General features: G+C 38.0%; 1 long non-coding RNA gene and 1 pseudogene across 1 annotated transcript; one reads left to right on the top strand and one right to left on the bottom strand.

Annotated features, from left to right (window-relative positions):
- Window positions 1–9,261: 9,261 nt before the first annotated feature.
- On the bottom strand, window positions 9,262–20,776 carry LOC120876181. Its single transcript, XR_005724123.1, has 3 exons — window positions 20,680–20,776; window positions 11,154–11,156; window positions 9,262–9,301 (listed from the first exon to the last, which is right to left on the bottom strand). It is a non-coding gene; the product is annotated as an uncharacterized LOC120876181 (long non-coding RNA).
- LOC120876180 lies at window positions 9,447–9,919 on the top strand (annotated as a pseudogene).
- Window positions 20,777–22,590: the final 1,814 nt, after the last annotated feature.

The raw sequence follows: 22,590 nt of genomic DNA, 5'->3' as shown, positions 1-22,590 counted from the left end.
GTTTGACCTTTGTTAATTTGATTACTATGTGTCTTGGGGTGTTTCGCCTTGGGTTTATCCTGTTTGGAACTCTCTGGGTTTCTTGGACTTGGGTGATCATTTCCTTCCCCATTTTAGGGAAGTTTTCAACTATTATCTCCTCAAGGATTTTCTCATGGTCTTTCTTTTTGTCTTCTTCTTCTGGGACTCCTATAATTCGAATGTTGGAGCGTTTCATATTGTCCTGGAGGTCTCTGAGATTGTCCTCATTTCTTTTAATTCGTTTTTCTTTTTTCCTCTCTGATTCATTTATTTCTACCATTCTATCTTCTATTTCACTAATCCTGTCTTCTGCCTCCGTTATTCTACTATTTGTTGCCTCCAGAGTGTTTCTGATTTCATTTATTGCATTATTCATTATATATTGACTCTTTTTTAATTTCGCCTAGGTCCTTGTTAAATCTTTTTTGCATCTTCTCAATCCTTGTCTCCAGGCTATTTATCTGTGATTCCATTTTGATTTCAAGATTTTGGATCATTTTCACTATCAATATTTGGAATTCTTTCTCAGGTAGATTTCCTATCTCTTCCTCTTTGTTTGGTTTGGTGGGCATTTCTCCTGTTCCTTTATCTGCTGAGTATTCCTCTGTCTCTTCATCTTGGTTATATTGCTGCGTTTGGGGTGGCCTTTCTATATTCTAGGAATTTATGGAGTTCTCTTTATTATGGAACTTCCTCACTGTGGGTGGGGTTGTATCAGTGGCTTGTTAAGGTTTCTTGGTTAGGGAGGCTTGTGTTGGAGTTCTGGTGGGTGGAGCTGGGTTTCTTCTCTCTGGAGTGCAATGGAGTGACCAATAATGGGCTATGAGACATGAATGGTTTTGGAGTTACTTTGAGCTGCCTGTATATTGAAACTCAAGGGTGTGTTCCTGTGTTAATGGAGAATTTGCATTGTATGTCTTGCTCTGGAACTTGTTGGCCCTTGGGTGGAGCTTGGTTTCAGTGTATGTATGGAGACATTTGATGAGCTCCTATTGATTAATATTCCCTGAATTCAGGAGTTCTCTGATGTTCTCAGGCTTTGGATTTAAGCCTCCTGCTTCTGGTTTTCAGTTTTATTTTTACAGTAGCTTCTAGACTTCTCCATCTGTACAGCACCGATGATAAAACATCTAGGTTAAAGATGAAAAGTTTCTCCACATTGAGGGACACCCAGAGAGGTTCACTGAGTTACATGGAGAAGAGAAGGGGGAGGGGGTAGTTAGAGGTGACTGGAATGAGATGCAGTGGGATCAAAAGAGGAGAGAGCAAGCTAGCCAGTAATCACTTCCTTATGTGCACTCCACAGTCTGGACCGCTCAGAGGTATTCACGGAGTTATACAGGGAAGAGGAGAGGGAGGAAGTAGACAGAGGTAGCCAGGAGGATAAAAGAGGGAAATGAAAAGGAGAGAGACAAATCTAGCCAGTAACCAGTTCCTTAGGTGTTCTCCACCGTCTGGAACACACAGAGATTCCCAGAGTTGGGTAGAGAAGAGAAGGGGGAGGGAAGAGACAGAGTCCACCTGGTGGAGAAAAAGGAGAGTCCAAAGGAGGAGAGAGTGGTCAAGGTAGTAATCTCGCTCTCAGGTAAAATTGGGTAGTGAAGTTTGGGTTTTTAAATGTACAAAATTGACAACAAAAAAAGCAAAAAGCAAAGATTAAAAATCTATAGTAGAGGTTGGATTTTCAAAAATACAATATTAAAGAAAAAAAGAAGGAAAAAATAAAAAAAAAATTAAACAAAACAAACAAGAAAAAACACAAAGCCACAAGAATTATTGAAAAACACCAACAACAACCACACAAAGACTATATATGGTGTTTGCTTTAAAACATAGAGTCTTCTTCTTTTTTTTTTTTTGAAAAGTAATAGAAGGTTATAGAAATAAAATTTAGAGGAGAAATAGAGGATTACCATTTTTAAAAAGTTAGAAAAAAAAAGAAGAAGAAAAAGAAAAGAAGAAAAAACAACCCCACAACAGCATCAACAAAAAGAAAAAAAAAAAAAGGAATGATTGTAAAAATAGTAAAGATATATCTGGCTTTTTCTCTGGTGTTGTGGGCAGTGTGGGGTCACTTCCAAGGCAGTCCCCCCTGTTTAACTTCTACCGTTTACTGGTCTCTTCAGTGTCTGATTTCCATCCTGACACTGGGGGTCGGTGGTGGACACTTTTTTTTTTTTTTTTTTTTAGGCTCACTTGTTCAGTCTCGCTGTGGGGAGGGAGAGATGCTGCAAACAAATAACACTGTTGTGTGCATGCAGTGTCTCAGCCCCGCTGGGCCTGTCCCTGCTTGCAGAGCACAAACCGCTCCAGCTCTCTGTTGCTCAGCTGGGAACCGTCTGAGGTCGTCCCTAGGCTGCGTGCACCTCCCCGGTCTAAGCCACTCAGGTTTGGCGCTCAGGTAGCCCTCAGAGGTGCACATTCAGTTGGGACTGCGTTTTGTGCCCTTCCCAGGTCCAAGTATCTCAGGTGTTTGGCGAGCACGGTCACTGAGACTTGTCACCTTTCCTGTCTCTGCTGCTCAGTTTTCTGGGTGTACCGCTGGTGCCCCTTGTGAGGCAGATGGTGACTGTCCAGCACCCCCAGAAGTCTTAGCAAAGAAGCCTGCTGGCAGTTTTGTAGGTAAAGTCTCTCAGGGGCTGCGATTGCCCCTTTCCAGCCCTTACATCTCTGGCTGCCTGTCCCCAGTGGGGGATGGTTTGCAGCCAGCTATTTCTGTTCCATCCTTTGTTCTGTGTGTGGTCCTGGTGGTGTCTTCTGTTCGAGCTTTTCATGTGGTAGCTATCCCACAGTCTGGTTTGCTAGCCCAAGTTAGTTCGTTCTGGTTACCCACGGGGCATTCCTGCCTGATTCTGACAAAGCACTGCAGTCCACACCTCCCGCCTACCTGCCCTGCCCCCACTTTTTAGTGGCAGATGCAGGCGTCTGTGCTGCTTTTCTGCTGGAGGAGTTACTGTTGGGCTTGTAATCTGTTGGTTTTAATTATTTATTTATTTTTCCTTCCTGTTATGTTGCCCTCTGTGCTTCCAAGGCTCGCCACAGATTCGGCAGGGAGAGTGTTTCCTGGTGTTTGGAAACCTCTCTTCTTAAAACTCTCTTCCCGGGACAGGCTTCCCTTCCTGGGATGGAGCTCCCTTCCCACCTCCTTTGTCTCTTTTTTCATCTTTTATATTTTTTCCTACCTGTTTTTGAAGGCAATGTTCTGCTTTTCTGGGTGCCTGATGTCCTCTGCCAGCATTCAGAAGTTGTTTTGTGGAGTTTGCTCAGCGTTGAAATGTTCTTTTGAGGAATTTGTGAGGGAGAAAGTGGTCTCCCCATCCTATTCCTCTGCCATCTTAGGACCGCCCTAACAACTTTTCAAAAGAAATAAAATACTAAGCAAGTTAACAATAAAAGTAAGATTTTCTTTTCTTGTTTCTGCATTTTAACTTTTCCTTTCTTTTTGTGTGACCAGCATAACTACTATGATGAAGGAAAATTCCTTCACAGAGATGGCATTCCTTTTGCCCTTCCTGATGCATTTATCAACTTTTCCTTCAAAAGAGAGATTCTTACAAAAAAAACAAAGGAAACTTTGGCCATTTCCCACTCAAAATTATTCTTGCTGAGAACCAACATTTCACCTCCTCTAGAGAGAAAAGTCTCATTCTAATCACTTTCCTTTCCATTAAAGGATCATATGGGAGGCTTCATTTTAAAAATAAAATATGGGAGATAAGACAGGAAGAAGTTGGAGGGTTTTTGAGTTATTTTGTATTATGAAATACCACATATGGCTTAGATGAGAGAAATTAAGATGCACAAAGAGTAGTAGCTTGTATTTACATTGGACCTCAAGTCTCCTCTATATCTAATCACTATTAAGAATAACAAATATGATTTTAAACCTCATAATTACTCTCTGAAACCATTGCTGCATAAAAATTTCCTTCAGATTTGGAACTTACTAGTTATAAATATGAAATTATGAACCATGTCACGTAGGACCACCCAATACGGATGGCTCATGGTAGACAGTTCTGACAAAAAATGGTACAGCTGGAGAAGAAAACAGCAAACTACTTTAGTATTCTTGCCTTGAGAACCCCATGAACAGTATGAAAAGGCAAAAATATATTACACTGAAAAATGAACTCCCCAGGTCTGTAGGTGCTCAATATGCTACTGGAGAAGAGTGGAGAAATAAATCCTGAAAGAAGGAAGAGTGAAAGCCAAAGCAAAAATAATGCCCTGTTGTGGATGTGACTGGTGATGGAAATAAAGTTTGATTCTGTAAAGAACAATATTGCATAGGAACCTGGAATGTTAGGTCCATGAATCAAGGTAAATTGGACATGGTCAAGCAGGAGATAGCAAAGTGAACATCAACATTTTAGGATTCAATGAATTAAAATGTGTGAATTTAATTTAGATGACCATTGTATCTACTACTGTGGGCAAGAATCTCTTAAGAAAAATGGAGTAGCCCTCATAATCAACAAAAGACTCTGAAATGCAGTACTTGGGTGCATTCTCAAAAATGACAGGATAATCTCTGTTCGTTTCCAAGGTAAACCATTCAATATCACAGTGATCCAAGTCTATGTCCCAACCAATAGTGCTGAAGAAGCTGAAGTTGAACAGGTCTATGAAGACCTACAAGACCCTCTAGAACTAACACCCAAAAAAGATGTCCTTTCATCATAGGAGACTGGAGTGCAAAAGTAAGAAGTCATGAGTTATCTAGAGTAACAGGCAAATTTGACCTTGGAGTGCAAAATGAAATAGGGCAACGGTTAACATAGTTTTGCCAAGAAAACCCACTGGTCATAGCAAACACCCTCTTCCAACAACACAAGAGAAGACTCTACACATGAGAAACACCAGATGGTCAATACCAAAATGAGATTGATTATATTCTTTGTAACCAAAGGAGAAGCTCTATACAGTCAACAAAAACACCAGGATCTGACTGTGGCTCAGATCATGAACTCCTTATTGCCTTAAATTAAAGAAATTAGGGAAAGAAGAAATTAGGGAAAACCACTAGACGATTCAGGTATAACCTAAATCAAATCCCTTATGATTATATAGTGGAAATGACAAATAGATTGAAGAGATTAGATCTAATACCAAATCTGTTAGAGTCTAATTACAAATACATAGTTTGAGAAGAAATAATTTTAAAGAGATCTTTAGATACTCAGAAAATAAAAGTTCTGGGAGAAAAGACATAATCTTATCCATGACTCAAACATAAAAACTTCCTCCAGTCTTTACCTCCAAATCCATGCCTTGCCTGCCACAACATACAGCAACAGAATGGACACCACATTCCTGAAATTTTCATTCTTCTCCAATGGAGTTCAGTTCCGTATAAGGTTTTAATGATCCAGATAACCGTAATGGTGTAGTAGTCACTCACCTAGAGCCAGGCATCCTGGAATATGAAGTCATGTAGGCCTTGACTTAGGACACATTACTACAAACGAAGCTAGTGGAGATGATGGAACTCCAACTGAGCTATTTCAAATCCTAAAAGAATATGCTGTTAAAGCACTGCAGTCAACATATCAGGAAATTTAGAAAACTCAGTAGTTGCCACAGGCCTGCCAGTTGTCACTCCAATCCCAAAGAAGGACAATGGCAAAGAATGTTCAAACTACCATACAATTTCACTCATTTCACATGATAGGAAGGTTATGCTAAAAAATTCTTCAAGCTAGGCTTCAACAGTACATGAAGTGAGAACTTTCAGATGTACAATCTGGATTTAGAAAAGGCAGAGTTACAAAAGATCAAATTGCCAACATTTGTTTTATCATAGAAAAAGCAAGAAAGTTCCAGAAAAAAAAAAAATCTACTTCTGCCTGTTTGACTAGGCTAAAGACTTTGACTGTGTGGCTCATAACAAACTGGAAAATTCTTTATTTATTTATTTTTTTTGTGTGCGTGCTCTTTATTATTATTATTATTATTATTTTTTTTTTTTACTTTACAATACTGTATTGGGAAAATTGTTAAAGAGATGGGAATTTCAGACCACCTTTCCTGTCACCTGAGAAATCTGTATGTAGGTCAAGAAGTAACAGTTAGAACTGGACATGGAACAACAGACTGAATAAAAATTGGGAAATATGTATGACAAGGCTGTATATTGTCACCCTGCTTATTTTATTTCTATGCAGAGTGCATCAGGTTAAATGTTTTTTTTTTTTTAAAACTGGTTTTATTTTTTTAATATAAATTTATTTATTTTCATTGGAGGTTAATTTCTTTACAATATTGCATTGGTTTTGCCATATATCAATATGAATCTGCCACAAGTATACACGTGTTCCCCATCCTGAACCCCCCCATCCTTCTCCCTTCCCATACCATCCCTCTGGGTTGCCTCAGTGCACTAGCCCCAAGCATCCAGTATCATGCATTGAACCTGGACTGGCGATTCGTTTCATATATGATATTATACATCTTTCCATGCCATTCTTCCAAATATTCCCACCCTCTCCCTCTCCCTCAGAGTCCAAAAGTCCGCTCTACACATCTGTGTCTCTTTTGCTGTCTTGCATACAGGGTCATCATTACCATCTTTCTAAATTCCATATATATGTGTTAGTATACTGTATTGGTGTTTTTCTTTCTGGCTTACTTCACTCTGTATAATAGGCTCCAGTTTCATCCACCTCATCAGAACTGATTCAAATGTATTCTTTTTAATGGCTGAGTAATACTCCATCGTGTATATGTACAGATTTCTTATCCATTCATCTGATGATGGACATCTAGGTTGCTTCCATGTCCTGGCTATTATAAACAGTGCTGCAATGAACACTGGGGTACACATGTCTATTTCAATTCTGGTTTCCTTGGTGTATAGTAAAGTTGCAGGATATAAAATCAACACACAGAAATCCCTTGCATTCCTGTACACTAGTGCGGGGGGCACTCTGCAGAAAGAGAGAGGCAGTGGAACTTCTCTCAGCAAAGCTGAGGGATCCCTAGGAGAGGTGAGCCTGCTGTCCGCCAACCCAGCCCCTCGGCGAGCGAGAGACAATCAGACGCGACAGGGGTTCCATCTAAGCAGTTCCGGTTTATTGTTGTAAGCTCTTGGTTTATAAAGGTAAGCAGGGAGGGGTTTGTGAGGGACTTTCCATAGTTGCACCAATCACATTAAAGGTCAAATCATCATGTGCCATCATTATAACAGGAGTCTATGGTGATCACGCACTGTCTACGTGCACAGAAATCAAGAAAACCAATCAAAAGTTTTGACAGACAACTTAGGCCGCACCCTCATCTCTTCCGCCAGGAGCCATCTTAGCTCTAAACCGCAAAGCTAGCCCTTCTTTTTTAAGGTTTCCCATTTAGGACCCCACACACTAGTAATGAGAAAATAGAAAGAGAAATTAAGGAAATAATTTCATTCACCATTGCAATGAAAAGAATAAAATACTTAGGAATATATCTACCTAAACTGGTTTTAAAATTCAACATTCAAAAAACTAAGATCCTGGCATCTAGTTGCATCACTTCATGATAAATAGAAGGGAAAAGAAATGGAAGCAGTGACATATTTTCTTTTCTTGGGCTCCAAAATCACTTCTGATATTGACTGAAGCTATGAAATTAAAAGATGCTTGCTCCCTGGGTGGAAATTATGGCAAACGTAGACAGCATATTAAAAAGCAGAGACATCACTTTGCCAGCAAAAGTGCATAAAATCAAAGCTATGGTTTTTCCAATATCCTGTACAGATGTGAGAATTGGACTATAAAGAAGGTTGAGAGCTGAATTGATGCTTTTGAACTGTGGTGTTGGAGAAGACTTGGACTGCAAAGAGATCAAACCACTCAATCTTAAAGCAAACAAATCCTGAATATTCATTGGAAAGACTAATGCTAAAGCTGAATCTCCAGTACTTTGTCCACTTGATGTGGAAAGCTGACTCATTTCAAAAGACCCTGATGCTGGGAAATATCAATGGCAAAAGAAGAGCATAGCAGAGAATGAGATGGTTAGATAGTATCACTATCAATGCTATCTCAATGGGCATGAGTTCCAGCAAACTCTGGGAGATACTGAAGGACAGGGAAGCCTGGTGTATGCTGTCCATGGGGCCTCAGAGAATAGGACATAACTCAGTAGACTGAAAAACAGCAACAAATTTGATTTGAACTTCATTTACATCTAAATCCCTAACATCAAGATAGACTAGAAAATGCATCTACTAATTTTAGAATCTGTACTGGAAAGCCATTAGAAGAAAATTGGAATAGATGTGGAAAATTCAGTTTCTTATATACTTTACTCTATGTTTCATTTTCTGTTTTTCCACTTGATTGTAAGTTCTATAACTATTTTTTCTTACTACTGTATCCTCCACACAAAATTTAGCCTCTTGAATATAAATGTCCTTGATAATAACAGAAATAAATTGAATCAGACCTTTTGGTTATTTCATCTAAGAACAAGATCCTATAATCTAAATTCTTGTTCACACAAATTAGAAATTAATAATCATGTTTAATGCATCCTAACAGAATTGTCACAAAACATAATATAAGGCAGTCAGTAGATTTATAGTTATCACTGGCTATCTGGCCCAGTTTCCTAAGTCTTATCTGGCTCCACTTAACTACACCTGAAGATCAGGATGCACTGAAGAAGTGGTAGAATGGGAAACTCCGTTGACTTTACTTCCAACAGCCATATTGCTGTCGTTATATCTCAGCTTGTCAGAGAATAATTTCCAGGACCCAGTGAGACCACTCTGTCCTGATACTTCTCTTAGAGTTTCTCTGCTCAGGATTAAAATCTCCACATTTCTTGATAATGCAGTCTAAAGTTTCAAATAATATTTAGAAATTTATAGTCATTAATGTGCTCCTGTCAGGATTCTTTTAGATGCAAGTCACACAAACACACACACACACACACACACACACAAATACCTCAAGCTGAATAAAACAAGAGAAAATAAATCAAACAACCAACAAAAAAATGTAGTAGTAGCTCTGTGTGAGATATAATGTACAAATAGTGAATATATTCAGGGTATTTCCCTTCATTTTCCCTTTTTCCCTTTCACTGTAACAAAGCTATTTTCAGACGTTTCCCTCAGTGTTGGACCACTCTATTGGCAGCACAAGTGAAAAGGAATTGTCTCTCTAACATTGCCTACAGGCCTTGCATAGGGATTTGCTGGTGGTAAAGAATTAGATGGCAAAGAATCTGCCTGTAATGTGGGAGACATGGGCTTGATCCCTGCATTGGGAAGATCCCCTGGAGAAGGGCATGGCTACCTACTCTAGTATTCTCACCTGGAGAATTCCACAGACATTCCATTGGGTCTCAAAGAGATGGACACAACTGCGACACTAACACTTTCACTTTTCTAGGCCTTGCAGACACTGCCAGCCTAGAGCCTCCTGTGCTGCACAACCATGGTCAGCCCCCATGAGTTCTTTGATATTGCCATTGACAGCCAGTCCTTCTGCTGCATCTCTTTCAAACTTCCAAAGACAGCAGAAAACCTTCATATTCTGAGCACTGGGGAGAGAGGATTTAATTATGAAAGTTCCTGCCTTCACAAACAATTTATAATTATATGCCAGAGCAGAGCCTTCACATGCCATAATGGCATTAGTGGTAAGTTCATCTATGAGGAGAAAATTAATGAAAAATTCATCCTGTAGCATATGGGTCCGAGTACCTTGTCCATGGCAAACATTGGCCCCTAGACAACAGGTTCCAGTTTTTCATGTGCATTATCAAGACCGAGTGGTTGAATGGCAAGCTTGTAGTCTTTGGCAAGGTGAAAGAAAGCATGAATATTGTGGAAGTTGTGGTGTGCTTTGAGTCCAGGAATGGCAAAACCTGAAAGAAGATCACCATTGCTGACTGTGGACAAATCTAATAAACTTGACGTCTGTTTTGTCATAACCATCAAAACATCCCTTTTATAGCTCATGAGAGCACGCCTTCAATTCCATATGCTCAAAATATCCTATAATCTTTGTTCTTACTGCAGTTCTTTGAGTTCCATATTTTCCTTATCTTTCTCTAAGTTTAGCTGTATTACAGAGTTAAGTTTATGATTATGATATAAAAACCAAACAACAACAAAAACACTAGTTTCAAAAGATTTTGAGAATTAAGTATCATTGGCTCTGTTTGGATCCCATTCCACTACTCAAATAATTCACTGTCTTCTGTAGGCAGCATGTATGTCTTCTTATTTTCGCCATTGTTGTTATTTTTTAAATATAAATATATTTATTTTAATTGGAGGTTAATTACTTTACAATATTGTATTGGTTTTGCATTAATCAACGTGAATCTGCCACAGATATATACGTGTTCCTCATTCTGAACCCCCTCCCTCCTCCCTCCCCATGCCATCCCTCTGGGTCGTCTCAGTGCACCAGCCCCAAGCATCCAGTATCATGCATCGAACCTGGACTGGCGATTCATTTCATATATGATATTATACATGTTTCAATGCCATTCTCCCAAATATTCCCACCCTCTCCCTCTCCCACAGAGTCCAAAAGACTGTTTTATACATCTGTGTCTCTTTTGCTGCCTCGCATACAGGGTTATCAATACCATCTTTCTAAATTCCATATATATGCCTTAGTATATTGTATTGGTGTTTTACTTTCCGGCTTACTTCACTCTGTATAATAGGCTCCAGTTTCATCCACCTCATTAGAACTGATTCAAATATATTCTTTTTAATGGCTGAGTAATACTCCATTGTGTATATGTACCACAGCTTTCTTATCCATTCATCTGCTGATGGACATCTAGGTGTTTTTTTTTTTCCTCATTGTTATCAATTTAGCTACTCTATGTCTGCTGATTTGACAATTTAGTTCACTTGAATTTAAATAAATACATACAGATGGCTAACAAACACATGAAAAGATGTTCAACATCACTCATTATCAGAGAAATGCAAATCAAAACCACAATGAGGTACTACTTCACGCCAGTCACAATGGCTTCAATCCAAAAGTCTACAAGCAATAAATGCTAGAAAGGGTGTGGAGAAAAGGGAACCCTCTTACACTATTGGTGGGAATGCAAACTAGTACAGCCACTATGGAGAACAGTGTGGAGATTCCTTAAAAAACTGGAAATAGAACTATCTTATGACCCAGCAATCCCACTGCTGGGCATACACACCAAGGAAACCAGAACTGAAAGAGACATGTGTACCCCAATGTTCATCGCAGCACTGTTTATAATAGCCAGGACATGGAAGCAACCTAGATGTCCATCATCAGATGAATGGATAAGAAAGCAGTGGTATATATACACAATGCCATCAGATGAATGGATAAGAAAGCAGTGGTACATATACACAATGGCGTATTACTCAGCCATTAAAAAGAATACACTTGAATCAGTTCTAATGAGGTGGATGAAACTGGAGCCTATTATACAGAGTGAAGTAAGCCAGAAAGAAAAACACCAATACAGTATACTAACGCATATATATGGAATTTAGAAAGATTATATTGATAACCCTGTTTGGGAGACAGCAAAAGAGACACAGATGTATAGAACAGTCCTTTGGACTCTGTGGGAGAGGGAGAGTGTGGGAATATTTGGGAGAAATGAATCCCAGTCCAGATTCGATGCAGGATACAGGATGATGGGGGCTGGTGCACTGGGATGACCCAGAAGGATGCTACAGGGAGGGAGGTTCAGGATGGGGAACGCATGTACACCCGTAGCAGATTCATATTGATGTATGGCAAAACGAATACAATATTGTAAACTAATTAGTCTCCAATTAAAATAAATAAATTTATATTGAAACAACAACAAAAACTTATAAGGATGTACATCCTTTTCTTAACATACTAGATTTAACATCCCTAGAAAAATTCATTAAATTATATTCAAGTAAACTGAATGATCGTGAAAAAAAAAGCATAAAAAAATTACTCAAAGAAATGCCTCTGTTGGCATTTGGTTCATCTTTTTCTAACTAATTTGTAGTTCCTCTCTGTACTTTTCTTCTTCTCTTGCTCTTCCCCTTTGTGGTATCATGGCTATCTTTAGTGGTATACCTAGATTTCTTTATCCTTTTTGTATCTATTATAGGTTTTTGCTTTGTTCAGTTCAGATTAGTTGCTCAGTTGTGTCCGACCATTTGTAACTCCATGGATTCAGGCTTCCCTGGCCATCACCAACTCCTGGAGCTTTCACAAACTCATGTCCATCGAGTCAGTGATGCCATCCAAACAACTCATCTTCTGTTTTTTCCTTCTCCTCCTGTCTTCAATCTTTCCCAGCATCAGGGTTTTTTCCAGTGAGTCAGTTCTTCATATTAGGTGGCCAAAGTATTGGAGCTTCAGCTTCAGCTAAACATCATTTTGCTTTGTAGTGACCACAAAGTGTATATACAGTAACATATGTAAAGTAATCTATTTTATGTTGATCACAGTGTCAACTTGAAATGTAAAGGAACATACATATTGAAAATGAAGGGATGAAAAACGATATTTTATACAAATGGAAACCAATATAAAGCTGAGGTAGCTATACTTATATCAGACCAAATACACTTTAAAACAATTATTGTAAAAAAAAAAAAATCCACAATAACATTGCCTGGTGAGAAAGAGATTAATCTAACAAGAGGTTATGACATTTTGTAAATATGTACGCAAACAATATAAAAGCTCCAATATAGGAGTAACTAAATATAAAATAAATATTCAGTTCAGTTCAGTTCAGTCGCTCAGTCCTGTCTGACCATTTGTGATCCCATGAATCACAGCATGCCAGGCCTCCCTGTCAATCACCAACTCCCAGATTTCACTCAAACTCACATCCGTCAAATCAGTGATGCCATCCAGCCATCTCATCCTCAGTCATCCCCTTCTCCTCCTGCCCCCAATTCCTCCCAGCATCAGGGTCTTTTCCAATGAGTCAACTCTTCGCATGAGGTGGCCAAAGTACTGGAGTTTCAGCTTTAGCATCAGTCCTTCCAAAAAACACCGAAGACTGATCTCCTTCAAAATGGACTTGTTGGATCTGCTTGCAGTCCAAGGGACTCTCAAGAGTCTTCTCCAACACCACAGTTCAAAAGCATCAATTCTTCGGCGCTCAGCTTTCATCGCAGTCCAACTCTCACATCCATACATGACTACTAGAAAAACCATAGCCTTGACTAGATGGCCCTTTGTTGGCAAAGTAATGTCTCTGCTTTCTAATATGCTATTTAGGAAAGTTAATATAACCTTTCTTCCAAGGAGTAAGCGTCTTTTAATTTCATGGCTGCAATCACCATCTGCAGTGATTTTGGAGCCCCCCAAAATAAAGTCTGACACTGTTTCCCCATCTATTTCCCATGAACTGATGGGACCAGATGCCATGATCTTCGTTTTCTGAATGTTGAGCATTAAGCTAACTTTTACACTCTCCTCTTTCACTTTCATCTAGAGGCTTTTTAGTTCCTCTTCATTTTCTGCCATAAGGGTGGTGTCATCTGAATATCTGAGGTTACTGATATTTCTCCCAGCATGTTCATTCCAGCTTATGCTTTTTCCAGCCCAGCGTTTCTCATGGTGTACTCTGCATATAAGTTAAATAAGCAGGGTGACAATATACAGCCTTGACGGCCTCCTTTTCCTATTTGGAACCAGTCTGTTGTTCCATGTCCTGTTCTAACTGTTGCTTCCTGACCTGCATATAGGTTTCTCAAGAGGCAGGTCAGGTGGTCTAGTATTCCCATGTCTTTCAGAATTGTTCGCAGTTTATTGTGATCCACACAGTCAAAAGATTTGGCATAGTCAATAAAGCAGAAATAGATGTTTTTTCTGGAACCCTCTTGCTTTTTCGATAATCCAGCGGATGTTGGCAATTTGATCTCTGGTTTCTCTGTCTTTTCTAAAACCAGTTTGAACATCTGGAAGTTCATGGTTCATGTATTGCTGAAGCCTGTCTTGGAGAATTTTGAGCATTACTTTACTAGCGTGTGAGATGAATGCAATTGTGCGGTAGTTTGAGCATTCTTTGGCATTGCCTTTCTTTGGGATTGGAATGAAAACTGACCTTTTCCAGTCTTGTGGCCACTGCTGAGTTTGCCAAATTTGCTGGCATATTGAATGCAGCACTTTCACAGCATCATCTTTTAGGATTTGAAATAGCTCAACTGGAATTCTATCACCTCCACTAGCTTTGTTCTTAGTGATGCTTTCTAAGGCCCACTTGACTTCACATTCTAGGATGTCTGGCTCTAGGTGAGTGATCACACCATCGTGATTATCTTGGTCATGAAGATCTTTTTTGTACAGTTCTTCTGTGTATTCTTGCCACCTCTTCTTAATATCTTCTGCTTCTGTTAAGTCCATATGATTTCTGTCCTTTCTCTAGCCCATCTTTGCATGAAATGTTCCCTTGGTATCTCTAACTTTCTTGAAGAGATTTCTAGTCTTCCCCATACTGTTGTTTGAGAAGCACTAAATCCCTTCATGGTGACATCAGATCCTCCTGACTAACAACAATCCTTTTATAAAATATGTGCTTCATGTTATTGAACACCCCCTTCACAAAAACCTTACGTATTGACTTTCCCCCACTGCCACTTTGGAACAGTCTCCCAGAGCTATTATAGATGCTACCTCCCAGGCTGCAGTCCTCATTTTGCCCCCAACAAAACTTAGTTCACAACTCTCAAGTTGTGCATCTTTTCTGAATCGACATACTTCTTAATATCGTTCATCTATTTTTTCTCCTCTACCTCCCACCCTCTGGCAAAAGTGAGAGCATACAGTGTGTGTCTTTACCTGTTTGAGTTATTTCACTTAGTTTAACACCTTCTATGTCCATGAATGATGTAAACAAAGGCAATATTTTATTTTATGGCTAAGTAATATTTCATTGCATACTGCTTCAGTGTCTCGACTATTGTTGCAATGAACATGGAGAACACATACCTTTTCTAATTAATGTTTTTGTTTCTTGAATAAGCACAAAGATATGGAAATACCAGATCATATAGTGCTTCTATTTTAATTTTTTGAGGGATATATATGCTGTTTTTCATAGTTGCTACGTCAACACACATCCCCATTAACAAAACATGAGGATTCTTTTTTCTCCTCACCGACACATTCTTTTTTTTTTGTCTTTTTGATAAATATTCATTCTGAAAGGTGTGAAGTTGTCTCAAATATTGATTTTCACATTTCTGATGATTAGGGATGCTTACAATGTTTTCATGTGTATGTTGGCTCTCTGTCTGTCTTCCTTGGAAAAAAAATATCTATTCAGATCCTCTCTCCATTTATAATTGGGATTTTTATTTGCTTTTGATGTTGAGTTGTATAAGTTCCTCTTATATTTTGGATATCATTCCTTTAATGAATATATCATTTACAAATATCTTGTCCCTTCAGTAGGCTTTTGTTTTTTTCTGAATAGTTTCCTTCACTGCGTAAAACCTTTTTAGTTTGATTTAGTCCCACTAGTTTATTTTTGCTTTTGTTCCCTTACTTGAGGAGACATTCACAAATTATTCTGAAGACCTATGTCAAAGAGCCCACTACTTACTGTTTTCTTATGTAAATTTTATGGTTTTGGGTCTTACATTTCAGTCTATAATTCATTTTGAATTGCATTTTTATGCATGATGGAAAGTAGTCCATTTTGATTCTTTGTAATATAGCTATCCTGTGTTCACACCACCATTTACTTAAGAAGGTATCTCTCCCCATTGTACATTTTTACCTTCTTTGTTGTAGATTTAATTGTCCATATAAATGTGGTCTCACTTCTGGTCTCTCTATTCTGCTCCATTTATCTATGCATCTGGTTCTGTCAGTACCATTCTACTTTGATTACCATACTTTTAAAATATCTTTTTGACATCAGGGAGTGTGATACCTCCAATTTTGTGCATTATTTTCAAGTTGGCTTTAACTATTTGAGGTATTTTGTGACTCCATACAAATTTTAGAGTCCTTTGTTCTAGTTCTGTGAAAAAATGCCATTGGTATTTAAATAGGGATTGTATTAAGCCTATAGATTTCTTTGAATAGTATGCTTATTTTAACAGCATTAATTCTTCCAATCCATTAACGCAGTATGTATTCATATCTGCTTTTCTCTTGTTCAATTTTTCCATCAGTGTCTTATACTTTTCCAAGTGCAAGTGTTTTACTTCCTTTATTGTTGTTGTTGTTCAGTTGCCCAGTCATGTCCGACTCTTTGCAAGCCCATTAACTGCAGCACACCAGGTCTCCTTGTTCCTAATTAACTCCTGGAATTTGCCCAAGTTCATGTTCATTGCATTGGTGAAATCATCCAGTCATCTCTTCCTCTGATACCCTCTTCTCCTTCTGCCTTCATTCTTTCCCAGCATCAGGGACTTTTCCAATGAGTCGTCTGTTCACATAAGATGACCAAAATACTGGAGCTTCAGCTTCAGCATCAGTTCTCCCAGTAAATATTGAGGGTTGGTCTCCTTTAAGATTGATTGGTTTGATCTCCTTGCTGTCCAAGGGACTTTCAAGATTCTTTCCAGAACCACAATTCAAAGGCATCAATGCTTCAGTGTTTCCTATATGGATCACTTCATGGACTTCTTGTGGTGAAAGGGCTTGCATAACTCAATGAGTTTGTGAGCCTTGCCATGCAGGACCACCCAAGACAGATGTGTCATGGCAGAGAATTCTGAAAAAACATGATCCATTAATGGAGGGAATGACAAACCACTTCACTATACTTGCCATGAGAACCTCATGAATTGTATAAAAGGCTAAAAAGATATGACACCAAAAGATGAGTTCCCTAGGTCTGAAAGTGTCCAGCATGCTACTGGGGAAGACTGGAGAATTATGAATAGCTCCAGAATGAATGAAGTTCCTGGATCAAAGCAGATACAATGCTCAGTTGTATGTGTGTGGTGATGAAAGTAAAATACGATGCTGTATAGACCTTGAATGTTAGGTCCATAAATCAAGGAAAGTTGGACATGGCCAAGCAGGAAATGGTAAGAATAAACATCAACATGCTGCTGTTGCTAAGTTGCTTCAGTCGTGTCCGACTCTGTGCAACCCCATAGACAGCAGTCCACCAGGCTCCCCCATCCCTGGTATTCTCCAGGCAAGAATACTGGAATGGGTTGCCATTTCCTTCTCCAATGTGTGAAAGTGAAGTCTCTAATAATCATCAAACTAAAATGGATGGGAATGGACAAATTTAATTCAGTTGACCATTATATCTACTACTGTGGGCAAGAATCCCAAGAAGAAATGGAGTATCCCTGATAATCAACAAAAGAGTCCAAAATACAGTACTTGGGTGTAAACTTTAAAAACGACAGAATGATCTCAGTTCATTTCCAAGGCAAGCCATTCAATATCACGATAATCCAAGTCTATTCCCCTATTCTGGTGCTAAAGAAACTGAAGTTGATCAGTTCTATGAAGACCTAGAAGACCTAGAACTAATACCTAAAAAATATGTTCTATTCATCATTGAGGATTGGAATAAAAATTAAGAAGTCAAGATAAACCTGAAGTAACAGGTGAGTTTGGCCTTGGATAACAAAAGGAGACAGGGCATCAGTTAACTGAATTCCCACAAGAGAATGCACTAGTCACAGCATTTACCCTTTTTCAGCAACACAAGAGGTGACTTTACACATGGACACCACCAAATGGTCAATACCAAAATCAAACTGGTCACATTCTTTGTAGTTGGAGATGGAGAAGCTGTTTACAGTCAGCAAAAACAAGACCTGGAGTTGACTGGTTCAGATCATCAGCTTCCCCTAGGAAAAGTCGGGCTTAAACTAAAGAAAATTGGGAAAAACAATAGGCCAGGCAGATATAACTTAAATCAAATCACGTTTGAATTCACAGTAGAGGTAACAAATAGATTCAAGGGATCAGATCTTGTTAATGGTGTGCCTGAAGAACTATGGACAAAGATCTGTACCATTTTAGAGGAGAGAGCAAACAAAACCATCCCAAAGGAAAAGAAAGGCAGGAAGACAAAGTGGTAATCTGAGGAGGCTTTACAAATAGCAGAATAACAAAGAGAGGAAAAGGTATATCCAATTAAATGCAGAGCTCCAAAAAGTAGCTAGAAGAGACAAGAAAGCCTTCTTCTAATAACAAACCTTAATAATAGAAGGAAACAACAAAAGGGGAAAGATTAAAGATCACTTCAAGAAAACTGGAAGCATCAGGGAACATTCCATCCAAGAATGGGCACAATAAAGGATAAAAATGGTAGAGACCTAGTAGATGCTGAAGTGATCAAGAAAAGATGGAAAGAATACATGGAGGAACTGTATAAGAAAAAGTTTTAATGAACTGGATTACTATGATGGTGTGGTTAGTCACCCAGAGCTAGATATTTTGGAGTGTGAGGTCAAGTGTGCCTTAAGATGCACTGCTATTAATAAAACAAAGCAGTACTGTTCAAATCCTTAAGAATGATGCTATCAAGGTTTTACATTCACTATATCAGCAAATCTAGCTAACCCAGCAGTGGCCACAGGACTGCAAATTGGCCTCGTCTCAATTCCCAAGAAGGGTAGTACCAAAGAATGTGCTAAACACTGGACAGTTGCACTCATCTCCCATGCTAATAAGGTCATGCTTAAAATCTTGCATGCTAGGCTTCAGCCTTATGTGAATCAGGAACTTCCAGATGTCCAAGCTGGGTTTACTTCCTTAGTTTGATTTATTGCTAGATATTTTATTAGTTTTGATGCAATTATTGGAATCATTTTCATAATTTCTATTTCTAACAGTCTGTTTTTAGCTTATAGAAATACAATATACTTCTCTATATTAATTTTGTATCCTTCAACTTTATCAAATTTCTTGATGAACACTAGGAATTTTTTGGCAGTGCCATTATAATTCTGTCTCATGTTGTATTCAAACAGTTACACTTTTACTTGTTTATTTCCAAGTTGAATTTTTGTTATTTCTATTTTTTGAACTATACATTTTGACTAGAATTTCCAATACTTTATTGAATAAAAGTGGTCAGTGTGATTATTTTTGTCTTGTTTTTGATCTTAGAGGAAATGGTTTCAGCTTTTCATCATTGAGTATGATGTTGCCTGTGGGCTTAACATACATGCTATGTTATATTGAGATGTTGTCCCCATACCCATTTTGTTGAGAGTTTTATCAGTGGAACAATGTCAAATTTTGTCAAAAAATGTTTTTTGGTATCTATTGGGATGACCATAAATATTTATTCTTTAATTTGTTAATATCATGTCTCAAATTGATTGGTTTATTAATAGTGAACCATCCTTGCATCTGAGGGATAAATCCCACTTGTTCATAGTGTATGATCCTTTTAATATGTTGTTGAATACTTATATTTGTTTATATTTTCCTGTGAATTTCTGCATCTACAGTCCTCAAGGTTATTGGCTTGTGGTTTACTTTTTTGTGATATCTTTTTCTAGTTTTGTTATCAGAGTGATGCAGGATGTGCAGAATGAGTTTGGAAGTGATCTTTTCTTTGCATCTTTTTTTCAAATAGTTTGAAAAGTATGCCCGTTAACTCTTCTCTAAATGTTTTGTAAAGTTCACTGATGAAACCATCTTATCCTTGAGTTGTGTCTGTTGAAGTGTTTTTAAATTATTATTACTGATTTAATTTCATTTTTAATTGATTTGCTTTTATTTTCTATTTCTCAAAGTTCCACTATGTGTGATTGTCCATTTCTCCTATTTTGTCTATCAGAATACATTTTTTTTTCACAGTGATTTCTTATGATTCTTTGTATTACTGTGATATCAGTTGTAATTTCTTTGCTATTTCTGATATGATTGACTTGGGCCCTTGCTCTCTCTCTTATAAGTCTGGCTGAAAGTTCACCAATTTTGTTTATCTTTTTAAATAATCAGCTGTTAGTTTCAATTATCATTTTAAAATTGTTTTAATTTTATTTATTATTTTTATTGATTTTAATTGGAGGTTAATTACTTTACAACATTGTGTTGGTTTTGCCATACATCAACATGATTTTTTTTTTTTTTAGTCTACATTTTATTTATTTCTTCTCTGATTTTTATGATTTCTTTTCTTCAAACCTTGGGTTTCACTTTTCCTTCTTCTTCTGACTGTTTTGGTATAAGTTTAGATTGCTCATTGAGGTTTTCATTGTTTATTAAGATAGGCTTGTATTGCTAATAAACTTTCCTCTTATAACTGCATAACTGCCCATTGTGTTTTCATTTTCTTTTGTCCTCAGGTATTTCTTTAGTTGTTATTTGATTTCTTCAGTGATAAATTTGTTGTTTAGTAGCATATTATTTAGCCTCCACATGTTCGTGTATTTTTTTTTTTAACTTTTATCTTGCAGTTGATTTCAACTTTCATAATGTTGTGGTCAGAAATGTTGCTTTAAAAGATTTCAATTTTGTTGATTATACTGAGGTTTGCTTCCTGTTCCAGCATGTGACCTGTCTATCATGGAAAATGTTCCATGTGCACTTGGACAATGTATGTTTTCATCTCTTTTGGTCTGGATAAGGAAATGGCAACCCACCCCAGTATACTTGCCTAGAGAATCCTGTGGAGAGAGAGGAGCCTGGTGAGCTGCTGTAGGGTCACACAGAATTGGACATGTCTGAAGCGACTTAACATGAATGCATTGGAGAAGGAAATGGTAACCCACTCCAGTATTCTTGCCTGGAGAATTCTGGGGACTGAGTAATCTGGTGGGCCACCATCTATGGGGTTACACAGGCTCGAACACGACTGTAGCAACCTAGCAGCAGCTGCTGCTGCTTTTGGCTGGACTGCTCTCTCATATCTGTGTAGTTCATCTTGTACAATGTATCTTCCAAGGCCTCTGTTCACTTTTGTATTTCCTGTATGGATGACAGGTCCACTGATGTAAGTGGGATACATTTAGATTTTCATATCTTCTTATTGGGTTGATTCCCTGACATTATGTAATGCCCTTCTATTTTGTTACAGCCTTTGTTTAAAGTCTATGTTTTCCAATGTAAGTATTAGTATCCAGGTTTTCATTTGCATGACATACTGTTTTTCATCTTCTCACTTTTAGTCTGTGTGGGATTTAGATCTGAAGTGAGTCTCCTATAGGCAGCATATATGTGAGTCTTATTTTTGTATCCATTCATCCACTTTATGCCTTTCTATTGGGGTATATAATCCATTTACATTTAAAGTAGTTATTGATATGTATGTACTTATTGTTATATTGTTAATTGTTCAGGGTTGTTTTGTAGTTTCTTTTTTTATTCCTTTCTTTTTGTGTTCCTTTAAGGCATAACTAAATTTCCTTGATGAATTTAAACTTTAATCCATGATTAAAATAGTTCTTGTCAAACTAGGAAGTAAGGTGCAACATTACTATTTAGATGACTTATAACTACAGAGAATCAACAGCAAACACTATAATTAAGGTAGAACTATCAAAGCTTTCCTTTTGAGATTAAGAACAAGTAAGGAATATGTGTCTTTATTTATTTAATTCAACTAAATGCTACAGATACAAATAAGTTGAGAAGAAAATTAAAAATTAAGAAAAAGAATAGGCACAACTGTTGGAAAATAAATCTATCAATTTTTTCCCTTTAGATGATATGATTGGTAATATAGGAATTGTTAAAAAGAAAAAAGCTTAATGATAAATTTCTTCAATTAGTATTGACTTTAATCAATGTGCTGATTGATTAAAGTCAACAGATACAAAACACAATTACATTTTCAAATTAAAATCACAATAAATATAAGACACTTGTTAGGGTGATTATTATCATAAAAAAACAAGTGTTGGTGAGCATGTTGAAAAATTGGAACATTTGTGTACTATTGATGGGGCTTCCTCTGTGGCTCAGATTTTAAGAATCTTCCTGCACGTCAGGAGATATGGATTTGATTCCTAGGTCTGGAAGGTCCCCTGGATAAGGCAATGGCAACCAAATCTAGTATTCTTGCCTGGAGAATTCCATTGACAGAGGATCCTGGTGGACCACAGTCGATGTGGTCACAAAGAGTTTAACACAATTGAATGACTAACAAATTGTACAATACTGATAGGATTAAACATGGTGCTTCCATTTTGGAAAACAGAATGAATGTTCATAAAAATTTTCTAATAGCATACTACATGATCCAGCACTCCCACTTATGGAGTTCAGTTCAGTTCAATTCAGTTCAATCGCTCAGTTGTGTCCGACTCTTTGCGACCCCATGAATCACAGCACGCCAGGCCTCCCTGTCCACCACCAACTCCTGGAGTTCACCCAAACTCATGTCCATCGAGTCAGTGATGCCATACAGCCACCTCATCCTCTGTCGTCCCCTTCTCCTCCTGCCCCCAATCCCTCCCAGCATCACAGTCTTTTCCAATGAGTCAACTCTTCGCATCAGGTGGGCAAAGTACTGGAGTTTCAGCTTTAGCATCAGTCCTTCCAAAGAAATCCCAGGGCTGATCTCCTTTAGAATGGACTGGTTGGATCTCCTTGCAGTCCAAGGGACTCTCAAGAGTCTTCTCAAACACCACAGTTCAAAAGCATCAATTCTTCGGTGCTCAGCTTTCTTCACAGTCCA

The sequence above is a fragment of the Oryx dammah genome, unplaced genomic scaffold, assembly GCF_014754425.2.
Source record: "Oryx dammah isolate SB20612 unplaced genomic scaffold, SCBI_Odam_1.1 HiC_scaffold_17, whole genome shotgun sequence".
NCBI lineage: Eukaryota > Metazoa > Chordata > Mammalia > Artiodactyla > Bovidae > Oryx > Oryx dammah.
Note: the sequence above shows the minus strand (reverse complement) of the source record. Positions and strands in the feature narration are given on the sequence as shown.